General features: G+C 39.7%; 1 protein-coding gene across 2 annotated transcripts in view; it reads left to right on the forward strand.

The window, feature by feature from the left end:
- NOX4 (NADPH oxidase 4) overlaps positions 1 to 12746 on the forward strand; it is a 719402-nt gene that overhangs the window by 129901 nt on the left and 576755 nt on the right. The gene's annotated exons all lie outside the window — the stretch shown is intronic.

Here is a 12746-nt window from a genome sequence, read left to right on the forward strand (position 1 = left end):
GTTTTTTTACCTGATGGAAATTTTTTCATAAACCCTCTATAATTGGTCGCAGGGACTTGTCTTAGTTTTGTCTCCCTTTATGTAGCTGCAATATACTCTTATTCCATAACCTCTGCTGATATGTTTCAGTACTGGTTTGGCTGTCTGCTGCTTGTTTGCTAGTGGGTGAGTGTCTATTGGTAAGTATCTTTTTATTAACATTTAGACACTCATATAGCTATGTTTTGGGTACTTTTATAGTTTATTTATATATTTGCTAATATATATGACCCTGGGACTGGTCCTTTTTGCTATTCCCTTGCTTTTTTGAGAGAGTCAGCTTTTTTGGTGTGCTTAGTTTTCAGCGCATTGAGGTTGCGCACGTCGGGGGAACACTTGTCGGGTTAGCACATGTCCCTTTAGTCTTTCTATAGTTTACTCGCACGCCGGTTTACACACATTGGGTTAGCGCACGTTTGCTCGGTTATGCACGTGTTGGGTTTTGGCGTTCAAAATCCCCTTTTTAGTTGTCAGTTTTTTTCGCATGCACTAGAAGCGTTTTCTGCCCTCGGATTCAATGTTAATATATTCTGCTTTGTTTTGCAGTTCGACTAAGCACACATTGTACCTGTGACTCTATTTTGTAAAAAACTAGAAGGGGGTTAATGGGTTCCATTCCTCAAGAGCTTTTTAAGGGGGATTTAGTGTTTATTAAATTGCTTTCTGATATGCTATAATGGAGCATGTACCCATCTACCAAAAGAAACTGAGTCTCCAAAACACCTTTCTACCATTATTAGGTGTGCTTATTGTAAGAAAGCTGAAGTGCCTTCTCCAGCTAATTTATGTGGCTCATGTTTAGATTTGTTAATGCAATCAGACCAATCTAATGCTTTTTCTCTGGGTACTAATGCACCTACTACTTGTTCATTACAGGATAATGCTGATGTAGTATTTCCTACCATGAACATTTTTTATCAAATCTGCAGTTTCTGAGGCATTGGCTGCTCTCCCGCCTTTAAAAAATGTAAAAGGTCAGTTCAAATTTTACCTTCTACAAGTGCTATGTGCCCTGAAACCAGGGATGTGTTCCCAGGTATGGCCGCCAAATATAAAAATATTTGGCGGCCATACCTGGGTTTTGTTTTGGATTCCAAAATGTGTACAGCCCATAAAAGAGTCACATTTGATAAAACCTTTAACATCCCTATTTAAAAGGACAGTCTATTCCAAAATAAACTTTCATGATTCAGATAGGGCATGTCATTTTAAGCAACTTTCCAATTTACTTTTATAACTGATTTTTCTTTGTTCTCCTCTTGGTTTTCTTAGTTGAAAGCTAAACCTAGAAAGTGCATATGCTAATTTATTAGACCTTGAAGGCCGCCTCTAAGCTGAATGCATTTTGACAGTTTTTCACCACTAGAGGGTGTTAGTTCGTGTGAGTCATACGTGGAGTTATCTAGGAGTAAGAGCTGATTGGCTAAAATGCAAGTCTGTCAAAATAACTGAAAAAAGGGGACAGTCTGTAGAGGCTTAGATACAAGATAATCACTGAGGTAAAAAAGTGTATTAAAATAACTGTGTTGGTTATGCAAAACGAGGGAATGGGTAATAAAGGGATTATCTATCTTTTTAAAACAATAATTATTCTGGTGTAGACTGTCCCTTCAACCAAGTTGTCTTTTTTTTTTCTTTTAAATAACTCAAGGTTATTTTGTCTTTTATGTTGGGTGCTTTTCTGAAAACTATTTTAGGTTTATCAGGTAAGACACAGCATAAACTAGTGTCTTTCCTTAGCACTTCCCAATGTTTATTAATAATGTTAACGACTTCCTTATTTTGTACACTATAATCCAGAATTATTGCACCAACTTTATTGTTTTCAGATATTAGATTATTCTTCTGCTTTTTATACTGGAACTCAGATCTGTCTTTCTGTGAGACTTCCTCAATGACCGTATCTATAAAGTTGTCCTTATATGTTTCTTCTATGAATCTATTTTTAAAAATCATTGCCTGGTTGCTAAAGCTTTCATTTTTACTAGAGTTTCTTTTTAATCTATGGAATTGGCTTTTCGGTAAATTTAATAACTATCTTCTTAGATGGCAACTATTCAATTTGATGTAATTATTCACATCTACTGGTTTAAAATAATTTCTTGAGCGGATGTGCTTATTTTTAATGTAAATTTCCAAATCTAGGATTAGAATAGAATCCTGACTACTCTCCCATTTAAGGTCAACATTCCATTCGTTATTATTTAACCCATGCATAAAAAGTTCCAGGTCAGTTTTTCATCCCTTCCATATGAAAAACAAGTTGTCAATGTACCGCTTATAGGATACCAGACTCGCTCTAAGGGGAGAAGAAAACACAAATAAACCCTCTAAAGCTGCCATAAATAAATTGGCATAACTTGAAGCAAATCTGGTACCCATAGTAGTACCACTGATTTGAAGTTAATATTGTTAATCAAACAAAAAAAAGCTAGTATCCAATATAAGTGCAATATCTTTTAAAATGAAATCCAATTGATCTCTATGTAATTCCTTTTCTAAGCTAAGAACATTTTTAACTGCATTTAGACCTTTCTCTTTATCAATAATTGTGTATAATGAGGTAACATCAGCTGTTACAAACCACCAGTTGGATTCCCACTCTATATCATTTACTGTTATTAATATATTCAACGTGTCTTTCAAATATGATTTAGTACAAACAAACATAAGGTTGTACTATCCTATCTATATTTAGGGATACATTGCTAGTCAGTGAATCCACACCAGAGACAATATGTCTCCCTGTAGGTTTTCTTGATTCTTATGGATCTTGGGTAAAATATAGAAGGTTGGGACATTAGGGAAAGAGGGACAGACAAAGTCATATTATTTTTTACTTAAAATGCCCTTTTCAAGTCTTCCCTTCATTGTTTCATTTTTTGCTACCTTTTGGTCTGGCTACAGCCCCAATAATATTTACAAAGGTTCTTGGCGCACTTTTGTGTGTGATCAGGTCTCACAGAATTGCAGTGTTTCCATACCTGGACAATATCTTGGTTCTATCTCAATCTTTTCCTTTAGCAATATCTCACGCCAACCGACTCTTGTTGTTATTTTAACAGCATGGTTGGAGGATCAATTTTCCAAAGATTTATTTGTTTCCTCAGACAAAGGTAACTTTCTTGGGTTACTAAATAGATTCAGTATCCATGAGTCTTTCTCTAACAGAGCAGAGAAGGTGGAAATTGGTGTCAGCTTGTCTGAACCTTCAGTCTCTCTCGTTTCCTTCAGTGGCTCTGTGTATTAAAGTCCTAGGTCTCATGATTGCAGCCTCAGATGCCATTCCATCTGCTCGATTTCACATGAGGCCTCTTCATCTTTGTATGCTGTGGCAATGGTGCAGGGATTATATTCAGCTGTCTCAAAGTATTTTTTTGGATCCCAGTACAAGTCCTTCTCTAACTTGGTGGCAGAATTATCAGTTTATTATTTAGGGTGCTTCTTTTGATCATTCTACCTGGACTATGATTACTACAGATGCAAGTCTCTCAGGTTGGGGAGCTGTTTGGGGGTCTCTGACATCACAGGGAGATTAGGATCCTAGGGAGGCAAGGTTACCAATCAATGTTCTAGAACTCTCTGCAATTTTCAGGGCCCTTAAAGCTTGACCTCTGTTGAAGAGGGAGTCTCATCTCCATTTCCAGACAGACAATGTCACAGAAGTAGCTTATATCAATCATTGGGAGGAAATCGCAGTTCCCGGGAAATGAGTGAGGTTTCTTGGATTTTCTCATGGGCAGAAACCAATTCTTGTCTGGTCTCTACAATTCATATTCTAGGAGTGAACAACTGTGAGGCAGACTTTCTCAGTTGTGAGTTGTTTATTCACCAGGATGTGTTTAATTAGATTGTGGATCTTTGGGATCTCCCAGCGATAAATCTGATGGCCTCTCGTTTGAACAACAAACTTCCCAGGTACTTTGCGAGTTAGTGGATGCTCTAGTGGTTCATTGGTCTTTCCAGCCTGTTTATCTGTTTCCATCTCTGGTTCTTCTTCCGAGAGTAATTTCCAAGATTAGGCTAGAGAAGTTATCTGCAATCCTCATTACCCCAGCACGGCCTTGCAGGATTTGGTATGTGGAACTGGTTCAGATGTCCAGTTGCGCTCCTTGCCCTCTTCCTTTTCGGTCAGACCTTCTGTCCCAAGATCTGTTTTTCCATCCAGATATCAAGTAACTGAACTTTATGCCATTGAAATTGAATGATTAGTCCTAGTTTCTCTGATTCTATGTTTGATCTATCACAATGTCTGGAAGACCTATCACAAGGTCTGGAAGACCTTTATTTCCTGGTGTATAGATTATGTTTTTTCTTGGCATTCTTTCAGAATTCCCAGTATTCTGCAGGATTGTCTACATAGGGCCTATCTGCCAGTTCTCTGAAGGAGCAGATTTCTGCTCTTTCAGTCTTGTTCCACAGAAAGATTGCTAATCTTCCTGATGTTCACAGTTTTGTTCAGGCTCTGGTTCATATTAACAGGAAATGTAAGAGTAACATTACAGAAAGAGTGTACATACTAGCACTCAACCACTCATAATCATCAAGTATAGAATATCATTTTTAGTGTGTGAATACAAAAGGAACAAGAAGGTTGTTTAATTAAAAATTAACTTTTTATAGTTTCATGTAAAAATGTAATAATGAATACCCATATAAAAACACAAATCTAACATATGCTATTATATATTCCGTTTGTTAGAGTGTCAATTACTGTTCGTAATAGATGAAATTCTATATAAAGTAATGAAAAGTCCCCGGTGGGCCGGATCAAATATTAAATATACATCCAAAATTGTTATGATACAGGCCTCTAGCTACAGCCACCCGAATCTAAAGCGCTACCCACATATCAAAAAAATTGTACTAGAACATCCATATTGTTAGGATATCAAACATGCATGAAATGTCACCGTAGATTTTACCGTTGGCGGTTTCGCTAGTGTCAAAGACACTGCCTCTATTGGTATATAAGTAACAAATGGAGCAAAAGTATCAGCTTCTAATGTAGCAGTATAAGGAGATATAATCTGAGGTGGTGAGATATTAAGCGGTTACGCTAGTGTCTAAGACACTGCCCGCTGTAAAACTGTGTTACAAATTTAATAGATATACCAGTTATTAGATATACTAAGTAGTTGTGTGGTATAATAAGAGTTTAAGCGTTAATGCGTAAGTGTCTATGACACTGCCCGCTGAGAATTGGAGAAATTATACTAAAACATCCATATTGGTAGGATATCAAGCGTACATAAAATGTCACCGTAGATATTAATGTAAGCGGTTACGCTGGTTTGTAAGACACTGCCCGCTATTAGTATATATGTAACAGGTGAAGCAAATGTATCAGTTCCCTATGTAGCAGTATAATAAAATATAATTTACAGTGTTGAGATCTTAAGCGGTTTCGCTAGTGTCAAAGGCACTTCCCGCTGTTAAGCTAAGTCACAAATATAATAGATATACCAGTTCCTAGATGTACTTTGTAGCAATATTGTATGATATGTGCTTAAGCGGTAAAGCGCAAGTGTCTATGACACTACCCGCTGTGAATACAGAAAATGGCAGTAAGAATTTACAAATGAATCAACTTATTGAATAGATGTGGCTAAACCATCAGTATCCTGGTTGCTGTGCACTATATTGTATCCTCATAATATATTCTTAGAACCATTACACTAGTGTCTTGGACACTTCCTGTTATCGAAGCCTCTTGGGAGTGCCATTATTCATATTAAACCTGTTATCAAACCTGTTTCTCCTCCATGGAATCTTTACTTGGTGTTAAGATTTTTGCAGGCTCCTCCTTTTTTGCATTAATTGGACATTAAACTACTTTCTTGGAAAGTGTTATTTCTGTTGGCTATTTCTTCTGCTAGAAGAGTTTATGATTTATCTGCTGTATCTTGTGAATATCCTTAACTGATTTTTCATCCGGATAAGGCTGTTTTACAGACGTCATTTATTTTTTTTGCCTTCTAAGCAGAGAGATTGTTATTCCTTCTTTGTGTCCTAATTCTGAGAATGCTTCTGAGAGATCTTTGCATTATTTGTGGATTTTAGACAAACTTCCAGTTTGTTCTTTTTTTTTTTTTTTGCCCTAGAAAGAGTCCGAATATATACAGCGTAAGGACTTACGTGGCGAAAATGGAGAAATCTTACTCCATTTTCACCTCGCCACAAAAAGCAGCCGTAAGAAGCCTTACGCTGACTATTGGAGCCCCGTAACTCTCTAAACTAGCTGCTAAATAAACCTAGCACCTAACACATGTGCAATGTCTATCTAACTGTCAACCGCGATCTGCTAAATAAAACCTAACACCTAACGCATGCGCTATGTCTATCTGAAGAAAATACCAAAGAATGGTAATAGAGTGCGCCAAATATATCTACAAGAAAAAATAAAATAAACACTTGATGCAAAGACTGTGTCTAAGATGAGGGTTAGAGGAATGTACTCGTAGGTGGGCAAACGAATCAGTGGAAGTGAGGTGTAACCCCTTAATGACCACAGCACTTTTCCATTTTCTGTCCATTTGGGACCAAGGCTATTTTTACATTTTTGCGGTGTTTGTGTTTAGCTGTAATTTTCCTCTTACTCATTTACTGTACCCACATATATTATATACCGTTTTTCTCGCCATTAAATGGACTTTCCAAAGATACCATTATTTTCATCATATCTTATAATTTACTTTAAAAAAAAATTATAAAATATGAGAAAAAAATGGAAAAAAACACACTTTTTCTAACTTTGACCCCCAAAATCTGTTATACATCTGCAACCACCAAAAAACACCCATGCTAAATAGTTTCTAAATTTTGTCCTGAGTTTAGAAATACCCAATGTTTACATGTTCTTTGCTTTTTTTGTAAGTTATAGGGCCATAAATACAAGTAGCACTTTGCTATTTCCAAACCATTTTTTTTTCAAGATTCGCGCTAGTTACATTAGAACACTAATATCTTTCAGGAATCCCTGAATATCTATTGACATGTATATATTTTTTTTTAGTAAACATCCCAAAGTATTTATCTAGGCCAATTTTGGTATATTTCATGCCACCATTTCACCGCCAAATGCGATCAAATACAAAAAATCGTTCACTTTTTCACAAATTTTTTCACAAACTTTTGGTTTCTCACTGAAATTATTTACAAACAGCTTGTGCAATTATGGCATAAATGATTGTAAATTTTTCTTTGGGATCCCCTTTGTTCAGAAATAGCAGACATATATGGCTTTGGTGTTGCTTTTTGGTAATTAGAAGGATGCTAAATGCCACTGTGCACCACACGTGTATTATGCCCAGCAGTAAAGGGGTTAATTAGGGAGCATGTAGGGAGCTTTTTGGGGTAATTTTAGCTTTAGTGTAGTGTAGTAGACAACCCCAAGTAATGATCTAGGCCCATTTTGGTATATTTCATGCCACCATTTCACCGCCAATTGCGATCAAATTAAAAAAAAAGTTAAATTTTTCACAATTTTAGGTTTCTCACTGAAATCATTTACAAACAGCTTGTGCAATTATGGCACAAATTGTTCTAAATGCTTCTCTGGGATCCCCTTTGTTCAGAAATAGCAGACATATATGGCTTTGGCGTTGCTTTTTGGTACTTAGAAGGCCGCTAAATGCCGCTGCGCATCACACGTGTATTATAGCTAGCAGTGAAGGGGTTAATTAGGAAGTTTGTAGGGAGCTTGCAGGGTTAATTTTAGCTTTAGTGTAGAGATCAGCCTCCCACCTGACACATCAGACCCCCTGATCCCTCCCAAACAGCTCCCTTCCCTCCCCCACCCCACAATTGTCCCCGCCATCTTAAGTACTGGCAGCAACTCTGCCAGTACTAAAATAAAATATATATTTAGGCTTTTTTTTTTTTTAAAGCATATTTACATATGCTGCTGTGTAGGAGCCCCCCTTAGCCCCCAACCTGGCTGATCCCCCACCAAACAGCTGTCTAACCCTCCCCCTCTGCCTTAATGGCCGCCATCTTGGGTACTGGCAGCTGTCTGCCAGTACCCAGTTTATAAAAAAAAAGTGTTGCTTTCTTCTGTTATGTGTGATCAGTCCACGGGTCATCATTACTTCTGGGATATAACTCCTCCCCAACAGGAAATGCAAGAGGATTCACCCAGCAGAGCTGCATATAGCTCCTCCCCTCTACGTCACTCCCAGTCATTCTCTTGCACCCAACGACTAGATAGGATGTGTGAGAGGACTATGGTGATTATACTTAGTTTTTATAACTTCAATCAAAAGTTTGTTATTTTACAATAGCACCGGAGCGTGTTATTGCCTCTCTGGCAGAGTTTGAAGAAGAATCTACCAGAGTTTTTACTATGATTTTAACCGGAGTAGTTAAGATCATATTGCTGTTTCTCGGCCATCTGAGGGAGGTAAAAGCTTCAGATCAGGGGACAGCGGGCAGTTGAATCTGCATTGAGGTATGTAGCAGTTTTTATTTTTTCTGAATGGAATTGATGAGAAAATCCTGCCATACCGTTATAATGACATGTATGTATACTCTACACTTCAGTATTCTGGGGATGGTACTTCACTGGAATTACTCTGTAAAAAGTACATTAAACCTTTTAATAGGTATTTATTATGTTAAACGTTTTTGCTGGAATGTAGAATCGTTTGCATTTTCTGAGGTACTGTGTGAATAAATGTTTGGGCATTATTTTTCCACTTGGCAGTTGCTTGTTTTAATTGTGACAGTTTCGTTTCTCTCTCACTGCTGTGTGTGAGGGGGAGGGGCCGTTTTTGGCGCTCTTTGCTACGCATCAAAAATTTCCAGTCAGTTATTCTTGTATTTCCTGCATGATCCGGTTCATCTCTAACAGAACTCAGGGGTCTTCAAACTTCTTTGAAGGGAGGTAGATTCTCTCAGCAGAGCTGTGAGACTTATATATTGACTGTGATTAAAAACGTTGCTCTGTAATTTTTACGTTTCAAATTTAATTATTGTTACTTTACTAATGGGAACAATCCTTTGCTAAAAGTTGTGTTGTTTTCAAGGATTGATGCTATAACAGTTTTTCAGTTCATTATTTCAACTGTCATTTAATCGTTTAGTGCTTCTTTGAGGCACAGTACGTTTTTGTTAAATAAGATTGTAACCAAGTTGCAAGTTTATTTGCTAGTGTGTTAAACATGTCTGATTCAGAGGAAGATACCTGTGTCATTTGTTCCAATGCCAAGGTGGAGCCCAATAGAAATTTATGTACTAACTGTATTGATGCTACTTTAAATAAAAGCCAATCTGTACAAATTGAACAAATTTCACCAAACAGCGAGGGGAGAGTTATGCCGACTAACTCGCCTCACGTGTCAGTACCTGCATCTCCCGCCCGGGAGGTGCGTGATATTGTGACGCCTAGTACATCTGGGCGGCCATTACAGATAACATTACAAGATATGGCTACTGTTATGACTGAAGTTTTGGCTAAATTACCAGAACTAAGGGGCAAGCGTGATCACTCTGGGGTGAGAACAGAGTGCGCTGATAATACTAGAGCCATGTCTGATACTGCGTCACAACTTGCAGAGCATGAGGACGGAGAGCTTCATTCTGTGGGTGACGGTTCTGATCCAAACAGATTGGATTCAGATATTTCAAATTTTAAATTTAAATTGGAGAACCTCCGTGTATTACTAGGGGAGGTTTTAGCGGCTCTTAATGATTGTAACACTGTTGCAATACCAGAGAAATTGTGTAGGTTGGATAAATACTTTGCGGTACCGGCGAGTACTGACGTTTTTCCTATACCTAAGAGACTAACTGAAATTGTTACTAAGGAGTGGGATAGACCCGGTGTGCCGTTCTCACCCCCTCCAATATTTAGAAAGATGTTTCCAATAGACGCCACCACACGGGACTTATGGCAAACGGTCCCTAAGGTGGAGGGAGCAGTTTCTACTTTAGCTAAGCGTACCACTATCCCGGTGGAGGATAGCTGTGCTTTTTCAGATCCAATGGATAAAAAATTAGAGGGTTACCTTAAGAAAATGTTTGTTCAACAAGGTTTTATATTGCAACCCCTTGCATGCATCGCGCCGATTACGGCTGCGGCAGCATTTTGGATGGAGTCTCTGGAAGAGAACCTTAGTTCAGCTACGCTGGACGACATTACGGACAGGCTTAGAGTCCTTAAACTAGCTAATTCATTCATTTCGGAGGCCGTAGTACATTTAACCAAACTTACGGCTAAGAACTCAGGATTCGCCATTCAGGCACGCAGGGCGCTGTGGCTAAAATCCTGGTCAGCTGATGTAACTTCTAAGTCCAAATTACTTAATATACCTTTCAAAGGGCAAACTTTATTTGGGCCCGGTTTGAAAGAAATTATCGCTGACATTACAGGAGGTAAGGGCCACGCCCTGCCTCAAGACAAAGCCAAAGCTAAGGCTAGACAGTCTAATTTTCGTCCCTTTCGGAATTTCAAAGCAGGAGCAGCACCAACTTCCACTGCACCAAAACAGGAAGGAGCCGTTGCTCGTTACAGACAAGGCTGGAAACCTAACCAGTCCTGGAACAAGGGCAAGCAGGCCAGGAAACCTGCTGCTGCCCCTAAGACAGCATGAATCGAGGGCCCCCGATCCGGGACCGGATCTAGTGGGGGGCAGACTCTCTCTCTTCGCCCAGGCTTGGGCAAGAGATGTTCAGGATCCCTGGGCGCTAGAGATCATATCTCAGGGATACCTTCTAGACTTCAAATTCTCTCCCCCAAGAGGGAGATTTCATCTGTCAAGGTTGTCAACAAACCAGATAAAGAAAGAAGCGTTTCTACGCTGTGTACAAGATCTGTTATTAATGGGAGTGATCCATCCGGTTCCGCGGTCGGAACAAGGACAAGGGTTTTACTCAAACCTGTTTGTGGTTCCCAAAAAAGAGGGAACTTTCAGGCCAATCTTGGATTTAAAGATCCTAAACAAATTCCTAAGAGTTCCATCGTTCAAAATGGAAACTATTCGGACAATCTTACCCATGATCCAAAAGGGTCAGTACATGACCACAGTGGATTTAAAGGATGCTTACCTTCACATACCAATTCACAAAGATCATTACCGGTATCTAAGATTTGCCTTCTTAGACAGGCATTACCAGTTTGTAGCTCTTCCATTCGGATTGGCTACGGCTCCAAGAATCTTCACAAAGGTTCTGGGTGCCCTTCTGGCGGTACTAAGACCGCGAGGAATTGCGGTAGCTCCGTACCTAGACGACATTCTGATACAAGCTTCAAGCTTTCAAACTGCCAAGTCTCATACAGAGTTAGTTCTGGCATTTCTAAGGTCGCATGGATGGAAAGTGAACGAAAAGAAGAGTTCTCTCTTTCCTCTCACAAGAGTTCCATTCTTGGGGACTCTTATAGATTCTGTAGAAATGAAGATTTATCTGATAGAAGACAGATTAACAAAGCTTCTAAATGCATGCCGTGTCCTTCATTCCATTCAACTCCCGTCAGTAGCTCAATGCATGGAGGTGATCGGCTTAATGGTAGCAGCAATGGACATAGTACCCTTTGCACGTCTACATCTCAGACCGCTGCAATTGTGCATGCTGAGTCAGTGGAATGGGGATTACTCAGACTTGTCCCCTACTCTGAATCTGGATCAAGAGACCAGAAACTCTCTTCTATGGTGGCTTTCTCGGCCACATCTGTCCAGGGGGATGCCATTCAGCAGGCCGGACTGGACAATTGTAACAACAGACGCCAGCCTACTAGGTTGGGGCGCTGTCTGGAATTCTCTGAAGGCTCAGGGACAATGGAATCAGGAGGAAAGTCTCCTACCAATAAACATTCTGGAATTGAGAGCAGTTCTCAATGCCCTTCTGGCTTGGCCCCAGTTAAAAACTCGGGGGTTCATCAGGTTTCAGTCGGACAACATCACGACTGTAGCTTACATCAACCATCAAGGAGGGACAAGAAGCTCCCTAGCAATGATGGAAGTATCAAAGATAATTCGCTGGGCAGAGTCTCACTCTTGCCACCTGTCAGCAATCCACATCCCGGGAGTGGAGAACTGGGAGGCGGATTTCTTGAGTCGCCAGACTTTTCATCCGGGGGAGTGGGAACTTCATCCGGAGGTCTTTGCCCAAATACTTCGACGTTGGGGCAAACCAGAGATAGATCTCATGGCGTCTCGCCAGAACGCCAAACTTCCTCGCTACGGGTCCAGATCCAGGGATCCGGGAGCGGTTCTGATAGATGCTTTGACAGCACCTTGGCACTTCGGGATGGCTTATGTGTTTCCACCCTTCCCGCTGCTTCCTCGATTGATTGCCAAAATCAAACAGGAGAGAGCATCAGTGATTCTAATAGCGCCTGCATGGCCACGCAGGACTTGGTATGCAGATCTAGTGGACATGTCATCCTGTCCGCCTTGGTCTCTACCTCTAAGACAGGACCTTCTGATACAGGGTCCATTCAAACATCAAAATCTAACTTCTCTGAAGCTGACTGCTTGGAAATTGAACGCTTGATTTTATCAAAACGTGGTTTTTCTGAGTCGGTTATTGATACCCTGATACAGGCTAGGAAGCCTGTTACCAGAAGGATTTACCATAAGATATGGCGTAAATACCTATACTGGTGCGAATCCAAAGGTTACTCCTGGAGTAAGGTTAGGATTCCTAGGATATTGTCCTTTCTACAAGAAGGTTTAGGAAAGGGTTTATCGGCTAGTTCATTAAAGGGA

This window comes from Bombina bombina, chromosome 3 (genome assembly GCF_027579735.1).
Source record: "Bombina bombina isolate aBomBom1 chromosome 3, aBomBom1.pri, whole genome shotgun sequence".
NCBI lineage: Eukaryota > Metazoa > Chordata > Amphibia > Anura > Bombinatoridae > Bombina > Bombina bombina.